At 39.5% G+C, this 13126-nt stretch overlaps 1 long non-coding RNA gene and 1 pseudogene across 2 annotated transcripts in view; one reads left to right on the forward strand and one right to left on the reverse strand.

The window, feature by feature from the left end:
* The window catches only part of LOC307182562, a 186593-nt gene that overhangs the window by 36665 nt on the left and 136802 nt on the right, over positions 1 to 13126 (forward strand). The window lies entirely within an intron of this gene.
* On the reverse strand, positions 2793 to 4613 carry LOC307182707 (adiponectin receptor protein 1-like; annotated as a pseudogene). The gene has a single exon. The product of its transcript is annotated as an adiponectin receptor protein 1-like (transcript).

Below are 13126 nucleotides of genomic sequence, written 5' to 3' on the forward strand. Positions count from 1 at the left end.
TTCTTTTCCCATTTAGGTTATTACAGAGTATTGAGCAGGAGTTCCCTGTGCTATGCGGTAGGTCCTTGTTCATCATCTATTTTAAATATAGCAGTGTGTACATATCAATCCCAAACTCACAATCTATCCCTCCCTCCCAGTCTTTCCCCTGGTAACCACAAGTTGGTTCTCTAAATCTGTGAGGCTGTTTCTGTTTTGTAAATAAGTTCATTTGTATCATTTTTTGTAGATTCTGCATATAAGCAATATCATATAATATTTGTCTGTGTATGTGCCTTTAGTCTTTGGCTTTTTTCAAGGTATTTTCTTTTTCTTCCCTTTTGAGTAGTTTGAATATGAAAAGTCTAAGTGTGCATGTGTTTTATATTTATCCTGCCTAGTGTTCACTGAGACTCTTGCATCTGTGTTTTGGAAAATCTCCAGCCATTATCTCTTCGAATATTTACTTTTCCTAGTTTCCTTTCCATCTGCTTTTAAGATTTTAATGACATAGATGCTAGGCTATTGATATTGTCTCATAGCTCTGTATGCACTCCTCTGTTTTTGTTGTTTGCTTTGTTTTTTTCCTTTCCTGGTCTTTCCTGTTTGTGGCTCAGTCTTTGTTATTTCTCTTGATCTGTTTTCAAGTTCACTGATTGTTTTCTTTGCTGTATCAAGTCTACTGATGAATTTGTGAAAAGCATTCTTCATTTGTTTCCATGTTTTTCATTTCAATCATGTGCATTTAAATCTTTCTTTTAGTTTCCTTTTTCTGCTGAAATTTCTTACCAGATCATGAACATTCTCTACCTTTTGCACTGAAGCCTTTTACGTACTTATCATAGTTATTTAGATTTTTCTGTGTTATAGTTCTCATATTTAGGAAGTCTTGTTTTGTTGATTGTTTTGTCTCTTGAAAGTGATGTTTTTGCTTCCTCTCATGCATTTAATTTTTTGTTGAAAGCTGACATCTTGTATAGGAAAACAGAGATGGAGGGGAATAGATTTTTATGCCTAAAAATGAGTGCACTTTTTTTTTTGGCTAGGCCCCAGTGCAAAGGGTGGAGTCAGTCAGGAATTGTAGTGTGTTTGGCTTATTTTGTTGCTATGATTAGCCTCTGTACAACACAGATTTCAAATTCCTCTCTCAGTTCCTTGTATTTAGGATGGGGGCTGATTTGCCACAATGTTTTTCTCAATATTTGCTTTTTTCTCAGCTTTAGGTCTTCCCTTCGAACTTGTACATCAGATAGAGACTTTCTTTACCCTTTTGCCCCTTTCCAGGCGGAAGACTGCTGCTTCTCAATGCTTGCTAGTCTGGTGGTGGAGGCAGGAAGAGAAAGACATTCTTCATTGTTCTGGTTCAGCATCAATCTTAGGCAATGTGTCCCTGAATTCTGGTTGGGGGGCAGGAGGGCTTTCTCACTGATCCTCCCCTCTTTCCCCCAGTTGTAGTTTCCAGCCCAGAATTAATTTTTATTCACCCTCAGGGGTAGAGGGATTGTCCCTTTTTCTTCCTTCAGATACACCAGTACTATAAAGAGAACATCTCCACTAACCCTATAGGACAATAGGATTTGCTGCCCTTTACCCAGCAGTTTAAGGCTTTTGTTCCATAAGGAAGATAAGGGAGAAGAATCTGGGCAGAGCATCATGCTTCGGTGCAGTACTTTGGCATGTTTTAAATTTTTGTATCTGTTCTCTTTCACTCAGCAGGATGTTTGCAATACTTTCACATTGTTTTGGGTATAGTTTGTTCATTATTATTGCTGAAGAGAATACAGTTTATCAGTGATCATTATACTGCTATTTATTTAGCGATTCTATTGGATAGATTTTGTTAGATATTTGAGATGTTTCCAGTTTGGGTCTATTATGAATAAACCTGCTATATATTCTTGTACATGAGTTTTGGTGAACATATATATCATATTTCTGTTGAGTATATTTATATCTGTGAGGTACATTGCTGAATCAAATGCTATGCATATAACTGGAGGCTTTAGGAGGCCCTGCCTAACAATTTTCAGAGTCCTTATGCTGATATACACTCCTACTTGCAATGTAAGCAAGTTTCAGTTTCTCCAAATCTTTTCCACCTTGGAATTTTCTCTCCTTTTCATTTAGCCATTCTGGAGAATATTAAATTGTTTTAACTTTCCTCATAACTCATGAAATTGGCCAACTTTTCACATGTTGGCTATTTGGTTAGCCTCTTTTCTGAATTGCCTAATCAATTGTTTTATTCATATTTCCACAACTGGTATTTTGTTTGTATTTCTATGACTGGTACAGAATACAAAGATCAGATGTGGACTATATATGTACGTCAACTGACTTAGGATTCTACAGTGTAGTAGATGGGGTATCTTTTCAATAAATGTGAGTGGTAGGATTATGGATGACTTTATTTTAATTCTTTTATCTTTTTATTTGTTTCTAAATGTTCTACAATGAACATATATAACTTTAATCAGCAAAAAGGTTTGAAAACTAAAAATTAAGTCTTGTCATGATGTAAACTTTTTTTGTTGATATATATTGATATGGACACTAATTTTGATCCATGAATTGACTCAGTCAGCAACATGTTAAAATCTGGCTAGAGGCTTGGAATTTTTTAAATGACAAGAGGAGGAATTACATATCTTTTATTCAGTATTCTTTCTACAGTGTTTGTGATAGCATGAATACATGAATGAATGGGTAAATAATGACCTAGAGAAATCCCTTTTGTGTTTTTTTTTCTTTGAATGCCAAGTGTCTTCTGTACTCTTTTATTATCATAGTCTTTGCATCAAGATACATAGCAATGATAGCAGGTTTCTTTTGAAAGCTTAGTATCAAATATCTTTCCCCACTTTAATTTTACATTACTCTGCCAAGAAAAAAATTAAAACTCAAGTTATTTGAAGCCTGGACACACTTCCATGATTAGCCGGGCTGTGTAAAAGTTGGTGGCTTTGTTCTTCGTGCTGTGTGAGCAGGTCCAGGCCCTAGAAAGATGGGACGAGGCTATAATTGTTTTTCAAAAGTGTGCTACAAAAACGGATGGGCTGTTATAAGCCAGGTTATAAAGTCAAGACCAGGGTGAGGTAGGGACAGTTTCTTCCAGAAACAGAATTTCTGAAGAGTCCCAGTCCATCGTTTTCCCCAGGATGGTTGGAGGAAGGGTAAAATCTCATCATGAGCTTCAAAGCTATGTCTCTGTGAGGGGACAGTAGTTGCCTTACTGAGGGGGGCACGGCTGCCCATCCCCAATGTTGTCAGCAAGGGAATGGAGAGTTTATTGCCCAGTGAGTGTGAAGTGGGCTAAAGCTCGGTTGGTACTGAATTCTCTAAGAGGTTTCTTCTAGAAACAGACAACTTAGACTCTTCCTCTCACTTCAGCAAAGAAATTCTTTTAAAACCACTTGGCAAGCTCCTCCTGTGCCCCCGCAGGGCGGCTCAGAGGAGGGAGTCGTCAGTAAAGCCCCTTTCCAGGCAATATCGGAACTCCTGAAGGTTGGAGACCCCGTAGAAATGGATGAAGGCGGCTGCCACCTCCAGGACGTGGAAGATCTGATGAGGCTGGAACCATATGTCGAATTTTCCAGGCAAGAAGCGCTCAGGAACCCACGTGGCATAAAGGCCAGCTCCGGTGATGTACGTCACAGCCATGAGGAAGAACCAGCCCATCTGGCCCGCCGTGGTGGCCTTGACGAAGCCCTCTGCGATTGTAAAGTGCACGGTGGGCACGGCGCCGCTCAAGCCAAGCCCCAGGAACATCCCTGCTCTTGTCTGCTGGTGCTGAGGAGAGGCAAACTTGTCCCACTGGGCCACAGTGATGGCAGAGATGCCCAGGACACAGACGCTGGAGAGGTAGCTGAGCCGTGGCTGTGGGAGCAGTAGAAGGAGTAACAGAGCCGGGGGACAAAGCTCCCTGTAATCAGCAGGGCAATCCCTGAATAAGCCAGTTGGGAAAAGGGCTGGAAAATAATCCAGTTTGTCACTGCTCTGAGTGACAACAGACGGTGTGAAAGAGCCAGGAGAAGCTGAGGCAGAGCCCCGCGCCCAGGAAGAACATCGCGAACACCACCTTCTCCTGAAGGGGGGCCATGAAGTACATGTTTGGTCTGAGCATGGTCAGGATTCCCAGAAAGTGAAACGGCACAAAACCAAGCAGGTGGGTCCAGAAGTTGCCCGTCTCCGTGTGGATGCGGAAGATGCTCTTGAAGCAGGCCCAGAAGGAGGGCATGGGCGGCCTGTGGCCGTGCAGCAGGTAGTCGTTGTCCTTCAGCCAGTCAGGGAGCACTTCATGCGGGATGACCCTCCAGCGCCCCTCCTAGACCTTATGCACAAACTCCTCCATCTTCTCCATGCCACGGTGGGCTTGCAGGGGAAGTGTCAGCACCCAGCCCTCCTCCTCTTCCTGAGGCACTGGGTGTGCCTGCTTTTCTTCAGCTTTGCTTGGGCTGGTGACGCCCCGCCGGCCTTGCTCCTCTAGCAGGGGGCCCGGCTCAGCCAGCTCCACTGTGTCAGCCTCCCTATTCCTGGCAGGAGCCCCACTGCCCTGGGCCACCACAGGTCCTTTGTGAGAAGACATCTGGCTGGTACCTCAATGCCCTGCGGCTTCAGCTTGGGGAAAGGGTGGGGTCTCTCGGCCCCAGGGGGCAGAGAGTTCCCTGTAATTGAAGACAGGCGGTGGGGGGGTGGGGGAGCGAGCTCTGCTGGGGGCTGCAGACCCCGTGCTACATCCCATGGCGCTGGAGGCGGCCTGTGGCCGAGCAGCCCGGATCCAAGAAATCCCCTTTTGTGATTAATAATCTCGATATTTACTACTCATAAGTACTATTACAATTTTTATTTTTAATGTACTGCTAAATCATTGGCTTCAAAACTATGTTAGGAAAAAAAAAAGAAAAAACTATGTTAGCTTACTTTTAAAGGCTAAATATATGGGTTATGTAATTTTTGAGGGCATTAACCGAAATGTTAGTTGTCTTCTTGGAAAGAAATTATATTCTCAGTGAGTCTTTCCAAATGTTATATTAAATAGTGTAACATTTTGAATAGAGAAGAGATTGATTTTTAATTTCTGATGGCTGATTGTTTTTATTATCTTTGTTCACCTCACTATATTCCTATTAAAGATATGTTTTTGCCTTGTTTGGAATATAATTTACTAGGATTCATGTTAAATATTATGTAGAGTTTAAAAATAGCAAACTTTGAATGTCAATTTTACAGAATGTGAAACTCCTTTACAACATTGTTATGAAGGATAGGACGTACCTTTATAAGCCTAATACAAATATTATGCAATTTTTAAGCAACATGTTGATATATCATAGGGGATATTTACTGTAATGTTCTCCCCAAAGTCAATTAAAAAAAACACTCAGTTTTTATATTAGAATATGAAAGGCCATGAGAAAAGTGGCTGGATTCGTTACTTATGAATTATCTAAATGGAACACATATATACCATCCCACCAAAACAATTTCATCTGACTTAGTTACCATTAGAATAGCTTAAAATACAATTTACTAAGTGATATGTCTGCAAACCCACTGATTGTAGACATTGTACTATGCAAAATGTAAAGCTAAAAGTAACTAATGCTCTTCAGAAGTATGGTAGCCTTTGCAAATTGTTTGGAATTAATTTGTTTTGAGTAAACGGAAATTAGTCTGTTAAATGAAGCATACGAAAAAGGATTACAAAGGGGTAGGAGACTATCTCACCAGGATAGTTAAAACCCACACATTTGTATGAGTCAGGAGAAGTACGGTCCTTTAAAAATGATCTTATTCGTTCCAATTGCCTGAGCTTTGTGCCTCCTGATGTGATCCGGAGATTTGGCAAAGGAGAAACATATTTAGAATCTTACTCATTAGAATCCTGAACTCATCCGTCAGCCTGATTGACAAGGTCTTAGACAAAGCATTTTGCCTGGCACACAACCTGTACTGAGATTTTCCTGTGGCTATAATGTAGCACACCTGACAGATGTTTGAGTCATTTAAAACAGCAGGAAGTACTCATAAACACCACAGACTGGCATTCAACATGATAGGGATTATTTTTCTTTTGTCTGCCTGAAGTTATATGGCCTATAGTCAACAAAGGATTTAGGTATAACTAGCTAAAACATAGGGTGTGATATCATTTTTATGCAATATTTCTCTCGCTGTAAAGCTTACCAAGTGGCCTAGAAGCTGAGATACTTTTTGACACAGGTGAAACACATTTTATATGTTTCCCTTTTCATGATCAGAACTGGTTTAGAAAAGTGTCAAGGACATTATTTGCTCATGGATTAAAGATAATATATCACCTATTTATTTTCTTGATAGTTCCTAAATGATATAATGGACTTTCCTAAATCCATGTTAATTTTTCACTTCAATCAACATGGCGGTGATGAAGTAGAACAACTACAAGGACACTTTTTCACAATTGCCAATAACAATGTGTCTGAATTAGAAAAAGAAAGGCAAAAATAAATATATACCATCTGTAGCTTAAAAAATTATATGTCCTAAGGGATGGAGATGGATGCTATCAATTTAAATGTCATGCTTGCACAGAATGAAGCATGGCAATTTTAAATTTGGCTTTATTAAAGTTTCTTTTTTAGCTCAAGTGTCTCATTTGGTAAATAGCAATTGGAAGAAATGCTCACTGATAAAGTTTATTTAGGTGCTTTGGGAGCAGTAACAGGCAGGGGGCACAATACTTTCAAAATAGCATTTTATTGCATTTACAAATTATTACCTAATCAAAATAACCTTGCAGTCGACAACTACATAGGGACTTCAAAAATAGGGAAATTAACACTATCTTAAAGGAACAAATAAATACCATAATTGAACCATGGTGCTTCCCTGGCATATATAACACTTATTTTAGAAGTTGTTTTTATAAGCATGAGTTTGTTGGGAAAAGATTCTGGTTCTGTTCTGCAGAGGTCATGGCTTTTCTTTCAGTTTGCTTTAGGGTTCAGTGATTTGCTGGATACAGCTGCATGTGCAGATGCAGACACTGTTTCATCCTAGGATATAAGCAGAGTTTAGTATTAATGTGTCAAGATAAGTCTGTAGAAGTTAATGAATACATTCTATAAGGCTATGCCCAAACACGAGGAAAAGTTGGAATTCTGAAAAACACATATATCTCAGAAACGTCGAAATTAGTCAATTTATCTTTCCAATGTTTTATTTATTCCTGTTGCTAGCTACAGTTTACTGTATTTTCCTAATACTCATACTCTAACCCCTATATATCCAGGCTGATGACCCATACTGACATTTGATTTTTGGTCCATTGATGGTGATATTTTGAGCAAGATTTTTTTTTAACATCTTTATTGGAGTATAATTGCTTTACAATGATGTGTTAGTTTCTGCTTTACAACAAAATGAATCAGTTATATATATACATATGTTCCCATATCTCTTCCCTCTTGCATCTCCCTCCCTCCCACCCTCCCTATCCCACCGCTCCAGGCGATCACAAAGCACCGAGCTTATTTTAGCTAGCTTCAGGATTAGACGTTCTGCCCTGCTAGCTACTTTGGAAAGGAGCTTCTTAAGACCATTGTAATCTAATGGTCTTAGATTAGATATGTATATCTTAGATATGTATATCTGTGCTTTTGTTTTCATTTTAAATAAATTCACTCAGAAGGGGAGAGAGCAGAGCTTTGAAATAATATAAATGAGACCTACACTGTGAGCACTGACTATGCTAGTCCCCTCAAGTGGAAAGATTTTCCTTCAGATTTGAACTAAATTTCCATTTCCTTAGGGAAGCTTGACCTGACCTTTCTGACTAGCTCAAGTCCCCCTCTTATGTGCTTTCAAAATACCATGTAACACTCCTTTTTCATGAGTGTCACCATTGCAGTTTCACATTTATTTTTTGCTTATTTGATTAATATCTGTCTCTCCCACTAAACTCCAAGCTCTGTAATGATAGGGATTGTGTCTGTTTTTCTCATCCTTTTATCCTTGGTACTTTGCATGTGATGGGGACTCAGTAAATGATTGTTGAACAAATGCATTTTATAAAGCACCTACTTGATATTATTTATATAATTTTTAAATGTTTAATTATAATTTTGAAATATTCTTAAAGCATACACTACTCTTCCAGCATTTTGGTGGTGTATATTGTATGGTTTTGGCAGACCAGTAAATAACAGCCTCTTTCCCTCCCTACTGTGGAATCATTTGAGAGATGCATCCAAAATTCAGACATGGATTGGAGGACATGGCTTAAACGTGAGGCATGATTGTGTTACTAATTCCTCATCTTTGCTCATTTCAACCTCACCAGTCACAGTCAGGTTCCTACTTGGGAACAAAGTGGACGAAAAATTATCTTTGATCAATGGATAATGTTCAGGCTTTAAGTTAGAAGACTGAGCTATCTGTGAATTATAAAATAACATACATCAACTGGAAGAATGAAGTAAACTTCTCTGAACTTTGATATTTGAACCTTAAAAGTTTCAGATACAATCTTCACTTTTTCAGTATCACAGCAGATAACAACCTGTTCCCTGTTTTCTGCCATCCCCTCCCATGACATTGAAGTCATAACTATCAGCAAGCAATATGTACACCAGGAACAGTGTTAGTACTTTACATCTACAATCTTATTTTGTCTGGGAGTGAGTAGAGTGTAGATGTTAAGAGCAGTGTAGCATAGAGATTAAGATCCTGGTTAAATGATGCACTGTGTAGAATGTGTTTAGTAGTACAGCACCTGATAATATAGTCCTCTATAAAATGTAAGTCACCATGATGACGATGATGATCACTATAGCAAATGGAATTTCCCATTGTTCAGTTTACTCAATTACGGCTCAGTGCTGGGCTGTTCTCTTCTATAACAGTCCCACTCTTCTGGGTGTTAAGAACCTCTTCTTTATCTTTTGGGAATCTTGGAATATTCTGGACTTTCAAAAGAGAGTGCACATGAAGACAGTGGCAGTCTGCATAGAGCTAGCAAAGACTCAGGTAGGCACCTCTTGACCAGAGGCCCACACTGTTCAGTGAGGAGATGAACAGCTGGCATGACTTCTCTGGGCAAACATTAGTGTTCCCTGGTGCTGGCTTCAAAGATTAGGCCCTTGAAAGTGTTTCTGAGTCTCTGTATGCTGACCCCATTCCTCTCCACCCATGCCTCTCGCATTCATTCCCTCCACTTCCACTTTTGACTTCCACTAAAGTCTTACCCTGTCTGCCAGCTTCCTCTATCCCCCCTCATAAGCTCAGGTGACTCATCTATTCTCCAAGGAGGTATGGGTAAGAATGATCTAGGTCTTCGTCTGGTCTCTCCAGATTTACTTCCTTTGGCTGTAAAAAGCTCTTTTTCCTCCTCCATTTCCTCCTTCTCCTCTTCCTTCTTTATTCTAAAAAGCCTGTTCTGGAAGTTAAAATAAAAACAAAAACGAACATTGATTATATCTTGATCCTTTTTTTTCTTTCACTTTAGAAATCATACTTCTCCCTAAAGCAATGTTGAAGCCTTCTTCCTACTGGGGAAAAGTCATCACTTCCCCTTATGGAAGTGGGAGAAAGAAATTAATATGAAATGATATTCCAAGACATTATTTTTTTTCAAAACAACACTATCAATTAAACACAGTTACCCCTAGTTTGTAAGCAAACGAACAAACCCTAATACACTGACAATGCAAGTATCTTGCTCATGGTCACAGCCAGAACTAAGCCCAGGAACTCTGGCTTCAAAGTTCATAACAGAGTGTTTTTCCAAAGAAGAAGCACTAAAATGCTCTCCCTTGCCTCAGAACCTTTGCACATACTGCTTTCTTTTCCCACAGCCTGGCTAACCCCTACTATAGTGGTCTCCAAACGGGCTGACATGTGTATCCCAGGGTTTGAATGGAATGATTCATTGAAATGTGGGAAGAAAATATTACCACTTCAATTTCTGTCTACAAAGTAGAAATAAGTAAAACTTTTTAAATGTGTACTCTGACTTGACACTGGTGTTCTCGGTGCCCTTGAGGATGTTTAGAAGGAGAGGACGTTCCGCAGTGAGGGGAGAGCATGGCAAAGCCCTGACTCTTTTTCATACAGTGTGTGGTACAAAATGTTTTACAGTTTAACCATGCCCAGTTAAGTGGATTTATGGCTGTACTCTCTCATTCTAAATAAACCAATCCTCACAAAATGGGCAAAGGTCATAAAAATTGTCCTGAAAAAAATAACCCCCAAGACTGAAGAGAAAACTATTACTCCAAGCACAAGCAAATGACAGAAAAAGAACAAAGCTGCCATGTCACCTATTGTGAGTATCAGCAAAGTAAGTTGACACACAGAAAGCATCCGAGGAGATAAATTAATACATATTCACCGTGCGTTACCAGAGACTGAGCTGTGATGGAATTGGGTTCCAGTAAACAAGCATCACTCTGCACCTTCACATCATCCTTCGAAAGCTAAGGCTGGTGCTCTCCTCTGCTCTGAGTCACCACTGAGTGGTGGTGTCCTGGCTTCCCAGTGGACTCACTCTTCAGCATAGTGAACACTTCCTCCAGTCACTTCTGTCCAAAGCCCCAGTAAGACAGCAAGAATGAGCAAGAATTTCCTTCTCTCGCACTCAGTAAGGGGGCTAGGTCCAGCTTTCCTTGCCCTGTCTACTTCAGTCATTCCTGTTCTTAGGCAGACCACAAAATGGATAGCTGATGGGTAAGAGAGGTGGTGAGGGTTGGAAGGGTTAAAGGGAGAAAGTGGACTCAAAGCTTCTCTGACACAGCCCTCATTACCCCCTTTAGCAACAACGATCACTTGGGGAATGGCCGTGGTAGTCTTTGGCAGCCTTGCGTGCTGGCAGCGCAGGGTCACCTTATGACGTGGCAGTGGAGCGCAAGGCCAAAGGCAGTGTCAGCCAGGAGGTTGTCACAGGAATCCAGGTTGGGCTAAAGGTGACCTCGAACAAAGTAGAGACCATGGATGCATTTGAGAAATGAAGGAGATAATCTCCTGTTTCTGGCTTAGATACTTGCAGACTTGGTGATGCCATTAAGAGAGTGGTCGCTGAAAAAGAGGGACACATTTGTAGGGTAAAAAAGATGAATATAAGGTAAGAATTAGTCACTTTATGATTCCACACTAAATTCAGGTCTCACCTTGATTTTTGTAACAACCTCCTCCCGTGACCTCTGTTTCCTCTCTTGGCTCTCTGCATTCTATCCTCAACGTTGAAATCAGAGTGATCTTTCAAAACTGCCAATCAAATGACGTCAGCCTCTGCTTAACACCCCCAATGACTGATTAGCCCGACTTCCTGATGCAGCTGTGTCTTCTCTAGCATTGCCTCTTGTCACGTTTCCCTGTTCTCTTCACACTGATTCAATTCTTAAGATGCATCACATTTCTTAGTCTTTAGATATTTGCATTATGTATCCCATCTGATGTGAATTATTATTTGCTTTTCATTTATATCATTATTATTTTTAAACGTTGAGTCTTATAGTTTTTATTTAAATATAACTTCCTGCTGGAAGTTTCCCTGCCTCCCACTCTTCTCTCAAATATGGATTAGATTCCCTCCTATGTGCCCCCAGTTCATCTCGTACTTCCCCTATTATGGTACATGTACTGGAGCTCCATAATCCCAGACTACAGTATGTCAAGTCATGCTCCATTTCTGTTTTGTAACCAATATCTCTTAGTGCCCGATAGAGATCCTATTATATAGTAGATGCTCTGTTAATACTGTCTAGTGGGAATGAATGGTGAATGATTTGTACGGTGTTATTCTATAAACATAATTCTGAATGTGTATTATAAATAATTTAAGTTAAATGAAGAGCTTGACAGTTTTACCAATGTAAATGGCTAATCTTGATACTTTGACCCATTGGGATCTTGCTTTTGCCCATCAAGAGTATTTTGACAATTATTTAAAATAATGTGTTAATAAAGCTAACATCTTCAAATTGCAGTCTTACCATCTTTTCTGAACCCGTAACAATATAATGAGATCTGAGAAAGCCTGAATTTCTGAAACTTTGATTAATACAAATACATCTCCTTCAAATTATATTTACTCATGAGTATTATAATGTTCTAAAAGTAGACTCTTTTCTCCTTAGCTGTGACTAGTCATTTATCATTTTTCATCTGCAGAGCATGGTTCTCCATGCTAAGTTAATTATCATTTCCTATAATTTCTGTATAACTGAATATCATCCTTATTCTCTCTAGGTCAGTTTGAATTCTGCTGTTATCTTTTAAAACCTTCTTATTGAAGCCATCCTGCACATGGCCATCAGAATAATCTTCTTAATATATTCAATGAATTTCTTTCAGTACCTACAGAGCTTGGTTTCAAAATTTAATGCAGGATAAATTTTCCTTCCAAATAAACACTTGTAGAATCATTTTATAAATCAGATGTGTGTGGATGTGGATGGGTGCTTGGCAAGTAGCCATCCCTGGACGAAAAAGGAGATACTAGTTTTAGGAACAGGAGAATCAGGAAGAGAGACAAATGAGCCACAGTGTTTATAGAGTTAAGGCAGGGGAGATTTGAGCAAGAATCATGAGATGTGAAACTCTGGGGAAGGGCAAGGATAAAGCTAATTTTCAAGATATTTTGTGGTATTATGCAATGTAGGGCTCTCATTCTTCACTGTTTCTTTAAGAAAAATTAATGTGTTGAACCAACATTTCACGGGTTATGGATTACACTTCTCACTACCAAAAATACGTGTTGAAGCTCCAGTCTCAAGATCAGTAACAAAAGCAGCCACCCAGAAAGTATCTTTATTTTTGTCATTCATCTTCTCTTGAATATTCAGTAGAGGCCGTTATTCCCTCGCAGGAATGGAAGTTCAGGCAGGTCCATGATTTTCAGATCTCTTTTTGGAAAAAATTATGGTCATTTTAAATTTCAAATATAGCTATTATCCTGTAATTAAAAGTACCTAGTACCATGTTATAATCAAACTTCGAATCTGATTTAAAGTTAAATTTCTCCCCAGTTGGGGTCTTTTGCAGATACAAAGTTTAAGAAGGGGACTTGCTCCTTTTTCTCTCTTTGTAAGCCTTTGTTTTCACCCTTCCTTTCCTATTTTACTGACTTTCCCAACCCTGTTGAGGCAGGGGAAGAAAGGGTGGGAAA

The sequence above is a fragment of the Stenella coeruleoalba genome (assembly GCF_951394435.1).
Source record: "Stenella coeruleoalba genome assembly, chromosome: 2".
Classification (NCBI taxonomy): domain Eukaryota; kingdom Metazoa; phylum Chordata; class Mammalia; order Artiodactyla; family Delphinidae; genus Stenella; species Stenella coeruleoalba.